This window comes from Abramis brama, assembly GCF_963993115.1.
Source record: "Abramis brama genome assembly, chromosome: 19".
NCBI classification, from domain to species: Eukaryota; Metazoa; Chordata; class Actinopteri; order Cypriniformes; family Leuciscidae; genus Abramis; species Abramis brama.
The window spans coordinates 23,851,502-23,863,282 of NC_139981.1; the positions used below are offsets into that span (position 1 = coordinate 23,851,502).

Below are 11,781 nucleotides of genomic sequence, written 5' to 3' on the forward strand. Positions count from 1 at the left end.
TAAGTTCAGCACCTTTAAGGACAGCCCACTGAATTGCCTATAAGATACCATGTAAAGTTCCCTCAGTCAGATCATGTTGGAAGTACTGCAGCAACGTACAGCGGAGTTCTCAATAAAGAATAACTTCTGTTGAACGCGATCCCAACTGTCTCCTGGTCTTGCGTCGATGAAAGAAAACTTTACAACAGACGTATACTTCCGTGCTACAGCCATTTGTTGCCATGGCAAGTAATCCCATCAAAGGTTTTTTCAAGAGAACATTTTCACACCTTTGTGCACCTTTTGGCCTTCCCCCTATTGGTCCTTTTCTTTTAAAACCACTCCCATTACCCAGACCACTATTGGAGGACAGGACACATTGAAAACCCAGGAAAGTGATTTGATTGGTTACTTTTAGAACATAGCCCACCCTAGGCCTTATCGCAGAGTGATTTGATTGGTTATAGGCCAGCTATGCAGATATTGCTCAGTATACACTAAACCCCCCTTCCCCCAATTTTAATAGATTCAAATATAATTTTAAAAACACACACAAAGAACAATGAGAAAGTCTGACATTTTTATTAAAGTAAATAAAACATTCCAAAGAGCATTATAAACAAGCATTAAAAAGGAATGGGGGAACAAAAATATTTGAAGGGATGAAAATGTAAAGGAACAAAAACAAATATAACATGAACATTCCAAAGAACATTATAAACATACATTAAAATGAATGGGGAAAAAGAAATGTGAACAAAGATGTAAAGGAATAAAATACAAAACGTGGAGATAAGCAACATGCACATCAAAAAGGAACAAATATACAAAGTATACAATATAAAACGAGATCAATAAATAAGAAATATAGAAATTAAAGTGTATATAAAATATATGTAAATATTCATTTTTTCAAACTGCCATGCTGCACTGGTGGTGTGACGTAGCGTGGGTCAGCCTCTAGTCTAGTTTGTAGTACCTGGCAGAGAGCAGATAACTCTGTGGTTCTGTTTGGTGGAGACCTCACCATCCACACTGGCCTTCCATCAACAATAGCATCATCTTCACCAGACATCAGTTCTATTGTTGCAGTCTTCCACAGTTCCCTTTCTGTGTTGGTTTGTACAACACTGGACCTGGTCTCCAGCAACTGCAAAACATGACAGTAATTTAACCACTAAAACACAGAGAGGAGGACAGTTACATTCTGAAGAAGAAGAAAGAAAAACTGCTTAACCAGTTTCTTAACTTACCCGTCTCTTTCTTTGACTGTTCTTTGCAATGTTCTTCATAGTGTTTCTTTTCTGGGCCTTTTCAGGCTGAGCCAAAGAATACTTCCTCCACAAAGTCACAAAATACGTCTTGCAACCTGTTAAATAAATCATAAATAAATGTAATGCCAATAAAACTAAGTAAAACAGAGGACATTAAAATGATTACAACATCTTTAAGATTACCTTTTACACATTCAGGGTCAACGTCTGTAAAAGTTGTCCTTAATTCTTCGAAGAGGTAAGTGGTCACAGCCAGGTTATGTGATGAATTTATTCTGGGGGAAAAAGTTGCAGGCATCATTAATGAAATTCAGTTTTGGTATTTCAAATCCATATGGTAGTAGATTAAACTAACATTTACAGTATACAATACGCAGTCTTACCCGGTTTGTGGATCGTATTTGTGTGGGTTGTTCTCTGAATTATGGAGGCACCTTACAGATTCCTGTAAAGTTTGAAATTAAAAAGCGTTTAAGTGGATTCACAATCTGCAAGAACCACAAAACTGAATTTTCAGTTTGAATAAGTTGGCCATCACAGTAAACATAAGAGACAAAACATATCTGTTCATAAATCTTTAAGATGTCACGCAGCGCCTCTGATATCTTTCCGGTTCGTGCCGCCTTCTGCCTATACAAGGCCACCAGTGCAGGTGTATGTTGGTCAAGCACAGCATAGAACTGGTTCCGTAAGTTGACGTTTGTGATGCGTTGGAACTCAGCACAAAGCTACAAAAACAAACAAAAATAATTATATAAAAAGACTAATACTCGATTTGCAACAGAAAACACATTTGTGATGCAACATGTTCAGTTCAAATACATTGTTGAGCAACATGGTCACATGCAAAGTGATAGTCCTTACACACAGTGAATAGTGGCATTTGCTGTTCCATTTGAATGTGATACATATTAAAAATTTGGCATAGAAATATGTGTGAAGAGTGGCAGAAAAGAGAAGTGAGTCTGTTTTACCTGTGATTCAATCCGAAGAGCCGGCCATTTCCCCAAGAAGTCCTTCACCTGCACAGATAAAACAATCAATATGAAACCAGTCAAATTATGCAATCAACCTCTTTAATGAAAAATTAATGATACAAAATTTCAAGTTAATGTAACTTACCGATAAAGTTGCTCTCTGGTGACAATGTAGGTCTGCACATGCACACAAAAACAGACAGCAATATATTTAATTTTTAAGAGACTTTTGATTGATGCTAATGAATTAGGCTCCAAATAAAAGAAATGGTGAAAAATAGTTACAGCCTAAATTAACATTTGAGTCACCTTGATTTTTGGGGATGCTCACTGCACTCCTTCCACTTAAACCTATAATGAAAAGACGTTTGTAAAGGTTTAATAAAAACTTGCATTGTTTATTCGGTAACTTTTATGTCCATAACCTTAACTTTGTTTGAGTAAAAGTTATTGTAACTGCTAACGTTAGCCACTAGCTCATTTGGGTGCATGTAACATCACATTGAACTTGCCAGAGCAGGGTGCTTAACACAAACAGCAGCAACACACTCAAAAACAGAAGGACTATCGCTTGCTGAAAAGAGTTATAGGCCTTTTTCACACTTCCGGGTTTAGTGTTTCTGGTGCTCACCAACGCAGGGTAAACTTACTTCCGGTGACAACAACAATGGCCGAGTCCAAAAATAAGTGTTGCTGTAGCGTCCCTCAGTGCAGCAATTCTAGGCAAAAACAACCTTACAGTATTTAAGTTTTCACGGGTATCCTTTGAACGAAGACCAAAAAAAGAAATCGCTATTAGACGTGATGAAGGGTCTACATTCGTCATTCGGAGAGGCAGCACGTATGTCTGCAGTCAGCATTTTACCGCTGACGACTACATTCCTACATTCCAGTTTCTGACATTTTAAACATTCAAAGGTTTTTGTGCACAGTTGTATATCTACGAATTGTGGTTTGCATTTGTGAAATGTATTTTATGATTATATAATTTTATTTTGCGCATGTGAATTGCTTTTTGTGAATATATTTTTTTTTTCACGCACGTGGATTTTTTTTGTGTGTACGTGAATTAGGTTTCATGCATGTGAAATTGTCTAAGCATTTGTGAATCATATTTTTTGCGTGAATTATATTTGAGACTAATCTGCTTCCATACAGAAGATGCACCCAATGAATCCAGTCATATTGAGGAACATGACTACGCGGCACGCCCACCTGCCGGTAAGCACTTATGTTGACTTTTGCTTGTGTATTTCGGTGATAACTGTGTAGACTGTGTGTGCGTGTGTGTGTGTATAATATATATGTGTGTGTGTGTATATATATATATATATATATGTGTGTGTGTGTGTGTATATATATATATATATATATATGTATATATATATATACACACACACACACACACACACACACACACATATATATATATATATATATATATATATATATATACATACACACACACATAAATATACGTAATTAGTTGCTAACTATACTATTTTACATTTTTATAGGTGCATTAGATGAGGCTCTGCAGTACATTGAAGAGCTGGAGGCTAGGCTGCAGAAAATGTCACTTGAGAAACAAACAACAATGAGCAGATTTTGTGTTTCTGATCACACAATTAAATACACAAAGTTTCCCTCACAGGAAGTTTTCCAGGTGTTCTGGGAATCTGTTTGTCCATCTGCCAGCAATCTTGTGTACTGGACTAAGGCACAGAGGATGGGACAGGAAGCATCCCAGAGCCCTAGCCCTGCACGGAAGATCCAGCTCATAGATGAACTGTTCATGTATTCCTGTCGGGTAGCTGCTGGACCAAGGGAACAAGTAATCGCCGACATTTTCGGGGTAAGCGTGGCCACAGTGAGTAGGGCCATAATCACCTGGGCTAACTACTTGTTCTTTGTGTTGGGTTCAGTACCCATTTGGATGTCCAGGCAACAAATATGCTTCTCCATGCCAAATAAGTACAGTTTGTTCTGTCCAAACCTGCGAGTCATCCTGGATTGCACAGAAATTCGCTGTGAGAGCCCCACATCTCTGACACTCCACTCAGAGATCTTCTCCAGCTACAAGAGCACTACAACATTTAAAGGTCTGGTTGGAGTAGCTCCGTGTGGTGCAATGACTTTCATCTCCCAGCTTTACACAGGTTCAATCTCCGACAAAGAGATCACAAAGAAGTCCAGCATTTTGGACCTGCTTGAACCTGGAGATGAGGTCATGGCAGACAAGGGGTTCACAATCGAGGATATGCTCTCCAGTGTTGGTGCTAGACTGATCATTCCACCTTTCAAATGTGCTAAGCAGTTCAGCAAACAGGACTGTGATAAAACACAGGCCATTGCACGCCTCAGAATTCTGGTGGAAAGGGTAATTCGAAGGGTCAAGGAAAACCACATTTGGGATTCTGTTGTGCCACTCACCTTGTCAGGAAGCATCAATCAGATCTGGCATAATTGCTGTTTTATGGTTAATTACCAGGGACCAATGTTTCTTGAGGAGTGAATGTATATATGTATAATATAATAAATATTAGATATTTACACTGAGATTGATTTTTACAATAGTAGTGATAGACTTTAAATATTTACCGGTAACATCATTAAATATCTTGTTTTTATTTATTTTTTACTTTGTACTGTAACATTTGATCACATGTATATTGTCACTGTTTATACTAAGTTTTCTGAAAATAATTTAATTAATTTTATACAATTAGTAAATGTGTATGCATACATATAATCACATATATTACACATGATCAAATTTAAAATATAAGCATGTATTCACCATTATGTACATAAATGTGGGTATATATACAATTATAAGAATAAATCCAAAGGTCATGTACTATAATATGAACAGAAACTGTCCATTTATACCACTGAAAGATACACATCCATATAAACACTATAATAGTACATGTCTAGCTTGTCTTTCATTGATGCTATGAAGGCATCATCTCGCCAGATCCTCTGTATTGTGAAATCTGATTTTGTGTCAGTCACAAAGTCACACCACTGTAGACCAGTCACTGCAAGCTGGCCTTGAACCTGCCAGTAGTACTTGTGGGTCTCTTTGAGTTTGGCTTGTCCTCTTTGTAGTTTCATAAATGGAACCTGGGCAATGTTATCAGCAGATGTGCTTTTTACCTCCACTAGGCCAAATTGGAAGGTTTCAGATGGATCATGCACTCGTCCATCTGGACTGGCTCCTAGATGTGGTGCTTCTGGATTGATAATAAAACCACATGGTAGGACACTAACATTGGCTGTCTCAGAATATTTTCTCAAAATATCTGGCTCAAGTTCGAGGCCACGTTTCATAGCACTTGTCTGCCTCGTGCCCTTGATGATTCTTAGCGCTAATGACTGACCAGATGAATCCCCAACTACATGACAAACCTCCCGGAACCTGCTTGCAGTAACCCTTGATTGCCGCATTTGTCCCCAAGCAGTACATTTTGACTGTAGTCTTGTGGCCTCTTCAATCTGACAAGCGGATTTAGGGTATACAGACTTGATTCCAGTCTTCCCAACTGACTTTGGCTTCAGGATAACAAGTTCACTCACTGCCTCTGGATGGACTCCCTTAGTATAAAACAAACAAATGCAATGTTAAAGTATTCTGGAAACACTTTATAATAAGGTTATATACATTAACATTAATTTATGCATTTAGTCAATATGAAATAATGAGTAATAACAGTTAATAATAACAACAGTTAACAGATTGTATTAATTTTGGGTGATGTTCATTTATACCTTTGTTACTTAATTTGCACTCTTGTGCATTATTAGTCCATAATGCTTTGATGTTAACATGTACTTGTTTGTTTGAGTTGATACTATAGTGTTCTTGCCAGTTGCAGAAAAGGAAAAATACATGCCTGTGTTCTTGGACGATGCCATCTCTGCGGCTCACTCGTGCAGGCCAGTGGTGGTGGGGCAGACTGTAAATTCAGCTGCACATAGTGGGCCGTCTGATACACAAGTGCTGTCAGATGGTTGCACAACCCTTTACCAGCTGCACAGCTGCACATATAGGCAGAAATACAAACAACCTCTTCTGTCTCCAATGACACCTGTTTGAGAAGACAATAGTTTAGCTAATGAATTGTAATTTTATGCTGTGAGCTACATTAAAGGGATAGTTCACTTCAAAATGTAAATTAATACCGAAAAAGTTTCTGTTGCAAACAGCAGCAAAAGCAGGAAAGACAGCTGTAGTCTGCAACCGCAGAAGCAATGAAAGAGACATAACTAAAAACCAACAAAGAAAACCTTAAGACAGGTGAAACTAAAATAAAGGGAAAAAAATCTGCAACCGCAGTAACTTGATATCAGAACAATCTGACTAACTCATATAAGCCAACAGGCATATTACATATAACCTCAAGTGTGTGGGGCTCCTCATTTTTCCTCATAGATCGATAACACCTAGCTCTCACTACCACCTTGCGATCAACAACATTAGAGACTGAACACATAAAAATGGTTAGCAATTAGCATTCATAATGTAGCAAGTGCTAGCGCCAGATAGTTGTCAACTTACCTTGATAATTGTGAATAAATTCCTCAACGAAGAATTTATAGCCCTTGCTCAGCCTTGCTTGACTGAGTGCCGTCCAACAATTCTGTCAACATCCTCAAATCTAAGTCGTGGTAGTGTCGAGAGAGAAGTTGTGAAATAACGCTCCATGTTCGCTCTATATGAAAACACCGTAGTTTCAGCTCTGGCGGAAATCCGTTTACCCGTTTTTAGAAAAAAACCCGAGCTTCTAACTCCACCTGGAGCGTGTTATTTGTTTTGCAAAAATCCACCGCTCCCGGATCATTGGGTCCAATCAGCGCAGGGGGGTGTGAGATCTGACTGTCAATCACAGGTCGTGCACACGCCACAGATCCCCCCTCCCTCGCGGCGCGCACGTTACAATATCACATGCACACGACATGCCTGAAGATTGCACGAAGCGTGATGGCTGAGAGAAAATCTACTAACAAGCTTCCATTTCCTCGGTACAGGTTTCCAGAGGAAAATAGCTTCACAGTCCAGCTATTAAATAAATAAATTTATGTGTAAATATATAGCCACTTTGGAGAGAACCGTGATATCATCGTCCAGCTCAGTTCAGATCTCATATAATAGTGTCAACGCAAGGCAGATCAATAATATTGTTGAATATTAAATTAAATGTCCCCAACTAAGCAAGCTAAAAGCCAATTGTGAAAAAGGTGACAAATGTTGTTGTCTGCAATTTGTAAAACTTCACAATAAAATTTGAGATATTCTGAAATGTTTGGTTCATTTTTCTTTATTTGTTCCATTAAATTCCTTTGTTTATTTCATTAAATATTCAGATGTTTTTGTGAAAGTATATGTTCAGACTGGGTGTTTATTTTGTCCTGTTTTTATAAAAAAATATTTGATTAAGAGACTTTTTTCATGCAGTGGTTTTAAGGCCCTGACACAGGCGACGTGAGCCAACCCTAGAGTCGGCTTTAGTCATTGCTAGTTCTTTGACGTCGGTTTTGTGTTTCAGGGCCTTAAGAATTTATTTATTTTTCTGTACAAAAAGCTTGTTTGCTGTAGCCTATAGTAATACAGAGATAATTCTCAATCCTGAAGTCCTCCCTGGCCACCCCTCCCTCTGAGAACAGCCAGCACTGTGTTAGTGTCAGTCATTAACATATGAAAGGTCTTCACACCTAACAGTTGTCAGTCAGGAGTTTACCACGCCCATGTTTTGCCGGATTTGAGTCTTTTCATGCAGTGACAGGTCAGCCTCAGTCAAACATGCAAAAGCAAGCTGAGAACATGTTAGCACACACAAACACATCAGGGCTGCCAACTTTTGAGTTTAGCTTGGAGTGAGATTTTTTTTTTTTTTTGCGAGGGGGGGTATGTAAAAACAAATATTGCATCACAATAAGCGTAATTGTGATTGTCAAAACATTTGGTAACTAAATAGAATTTTATGAAGTTTAGTGACAACATGTTACAATGTTTACATTGTACAATGACTGGTATAGGATACAGTTTTTATTGTTGCTTGACAAAAATTTCAAGATTTCAATTCCATTCTTGTGATTTGATTCCGATTTTGATTCAATATTGACTATTTTGGATACATGTTTATTTTAATTTTTATTTAAAAAAATAATCTCACCTAATGGTGTAAACATAGAGGGCCCAATCTGCTGGTATTATTAAAGGTTAAAAATAATATTAAATTAAATATAATGCAGTTTTTGTTATAATAACAATTATTTAATGACATAAGTAAAAATATAATAAATATGTAATATAGTACTCAGCAAAATCTCCTCTCTAGCTATTTTTTCTATTTAATTAACATGCGGTCGTTAAATGGCTTTCCTGAGGTAAATGTAACGTTCTGTGACATAATTGTTCTCCTGCTGTTATATTGACCTCTTTCCGTGGTTGAAAAACACTAACTGGTCGATATTATGTATACTTTCGGTAAGTTGTACTGCATCTTTAAATAAAAAAGTAACAGATGATCGGTTCACGTGCACTTGAACTGAGGCGCTCAGCGATCTGTCATGTCACATTTACAAGCGCCAAAGGTATTTTTGTCTGAATTTCGTAATAAAATTGACGGAATCTAAGAGCTGAGAATTAGTTTAATATTAAAAGTACCTCTTTGCTCCACAATTTTTCTGTGCGTGAGAAAATGGATGTGTGGCGTGAGAGCGTGTGAAAAGTGTCAATTGCGTGAGTCTCACGCTCAATGCGTGAGAGTTGGCAGCCCTGACACATACACATAGAAGTATTCAGGACATGTATAATTGGGCTGCTGCAGTCAGATACATTGGTTATTTAGTCATCAGGGGAAGAGACAGGCAGCGTGCTGCTGATCTACCTTTCACATCCCAAGTGATATGCTTCTCTGTTCCTTACTCAACTTTACATAGTGATTCCTTCAGCTTGGAAGAGATGGAAAAGCTTACATTCAGCAGCTGGAAATCTTACCATTACGTTGTGTTGGGAGAAAATATGACAAGAACACTGCTGTCAAAGGAAAGTTGTGGCATTTCTTTTCTCTGGGATCACATGGTTTGCCCATCCACAACCCTTTGATCCTGATTAAACCCACCTATTATCAAAAATCATTCTAGAGAACAAAACAAAATATTTTCTTATGACCTTACATGAATTCTTTTGTCACAATACATCATGAAATATAGCAATATATAACAATTAGCATCAAGCTTCACATGACGATTTATGAGATTAATGCTACGCTTTTACTCAAAACTCACTGAAAACCACCATAGAGTGTTTGCAGTAACTTCCGATTGCGATCTAATCTGGATTTTGGTCATATGGTGAGGCATAAATATGTTGTTTGTAGCATTTTATAATTCGCTAATCCCTAACATTTGCTGAAAATTTCAAATGTAAACATTTTATTCATTAAAAAAAAGCCCAAATCACATGAAAAATCACATACAACTCATATGCTGTTGTTAATTATATGAGTAAAAATGTTTTAGTATGTCCGGAACAGAAAACTGCAGTGTAGTGAAACTTCGTCATCGGAAGAGAAGGGCGGGTTATGAAAGCGTAATATGAGTGACGTGCAGAGAATGATCTTTCTCTGAGTCATAACAGCGATCATGGAAGAGAAAACACAGGCAGAATGGCACTGGAAGCTAATATGCTCACAATATCACATAACTGAGTGGAAAATGAATAGAAATAATGATTCTTTCTAAAGAAATATAAACTAAATCATTTTATTTTTACCTAATAAAACATTAAATTAATTTAATTTTCTACATTGAAGTAGTTTTAAAAGAAGAGAATCAATTAAAATAATTTCCAAGGAGAAAATATATTCATTCAGATTTATACATTTCAGACATTTAACCTTTACAGGTAAAATATTTAGGCCTACATACAAAACGTCTCGGTTACTAATGTAACCCTCGTTCCCTGAAGGAGGGAACGGGAGACGTAACGTCGACATGACGACGTAATTGGGATCACTTCAGGGAGCCCTATCAACTTCGAGTGTCTACAGAACGAGCCAATGAACATTGGCGTGCGTGAATCGCGTCACGCTTCCCGCCCCGCAGCGCGGGTATAAACAGGAAGCGGGCGCATGCACATATAGTTTTTCGCTGAGGAGCCGAGATAGTGACGGCCGTACAGCGATGGTCAGCAACAGTGGCGACGGGACGTTACGTCTCCCGTTCCCTCCTTCAGGTAACGAGGGTTACATTAGTAACTGAGACGTTCCCTTTCAGTCGCTCACGTTCGACGTAACGTCGACGTGACGACGTAATTGGGATCCCTTGGAAAACGCCACGATTGCTGCCACATCCAGCACCCTACGCAGACTCTCAGACCCCCAACTGGGTGGGGCAGAAGACCTGCGTAGAGGGAGTTCAACTGCTGTTCCGTTATACCCCACACAGTGGAACTCTTGGATAACACTGGGAAAGCGTGCCTTCCAGAGGAGAGGGACACTGCGGAAGCCACATCCTGCCCGAAGGGTGGTACCATTTGGAGAATACACATATGGACTGGCCAGACAGGGGAAGTGCAACATATGGAATGTCACTGGGGTGGCTCCACCTAAGAAGGGGCAGGCAGCACCGGACAGTGACGGCAGAGCGGACTCTGCCAAGGAAAGACACGGGCTCACCGCAGGGAGCTGGTCGTGGAAGAATACACATATGGGATCGCCGCAGGGATCGCCAGATATGGAACCCAGCCTAGCACAAGTTACACAAGCATACGAGCACTAGGCCTGGCGTCGGACGCTCCACAACATCCGACTGCCGAAGGGGTGCGGAGGAACTCACAGGATTCGCCAAGTGGGGAACTCGACTGGAGCAAAAGGCGCACGTATCCGTTCCAATGGAAGGGAGTGGCGCAGCAAGCCGACACTAGAGCGGGAACTTCGGTGTTACCGGCTGGTTGAAGCGAGCACACAGGAAGAAACACGTAGGCTATAAAACCTAGCGAACGTGTTAGGTGTCGCCCAGCCCGCAGCTCTACAGATGTCTGTCAGCGAGGCGCCGTGTGCCAGCGCCCAAGAAGAAGCGACACCCCTAGTGGAGTAGGCTTTCATGCCCTGGGCTTCATAAGCCAAGGCAATGGCATCCACTATCCAGTGGGCCATCCTCTGCTTGGAGACAGCCTTTCCTTTCTGCTGGCCTCCGTAACAGACGAAGAGCTGGTCTGAGGTCCTGAGGCATTGCATTCTGTCCACGTACAGACGCAGAGCGCGAACTGGACAGAGAAAAGCCAGGGCTGGGTCTGCCTCCTCCGAAGGCAGCGCTTGCAGGTTCACCACCTGGTCCCGGAAGGGAGTGGTAGGAACCTTGGGCACGTATCCGGGCCAGGGTCTCAGGATCACATGAGAGTTATCCGGGCTGAATTCTAGGCACGATTCATCGACCGAAAATGCATGCAGGTCCCCTACCCTCTTGATGGAGGCCAATGCAACCAGGAGAACTGTCTTACAGGACAGGATTTTTAACTCGGCTGATTGCAAGGGCTCAAA

The 11,781-nt window shown here is 39.9% G+C and overlaps 1 long non-coding RNA gene across 1 annotated transcript; it reads right to left on the minus strand.

Annotated features, from left to right (window-relative positions):
• Positions 1 to 422: 422 nt before the first annotated feature.
• Positions 423 to 2,498, minus strand: LOC311070073. The gene is made up of 6 exons (XR_014603611.1): positions 2,376 to 2,498; positions 2,228 to 2,275; positions 1,637 to 1,981; positions 1,437 to 1,528; positions 1,233 to 1,348; positions 423 to 1,129 (listed from the first exon to the last, which is right to left on the minus strand). It is a non-coding gene; the product is annotated as an uncharacterized lncRNA (long non-coding RNA).
• Positions 2,499 to 11,781: the final 9,283 nt, after the last annotated feature.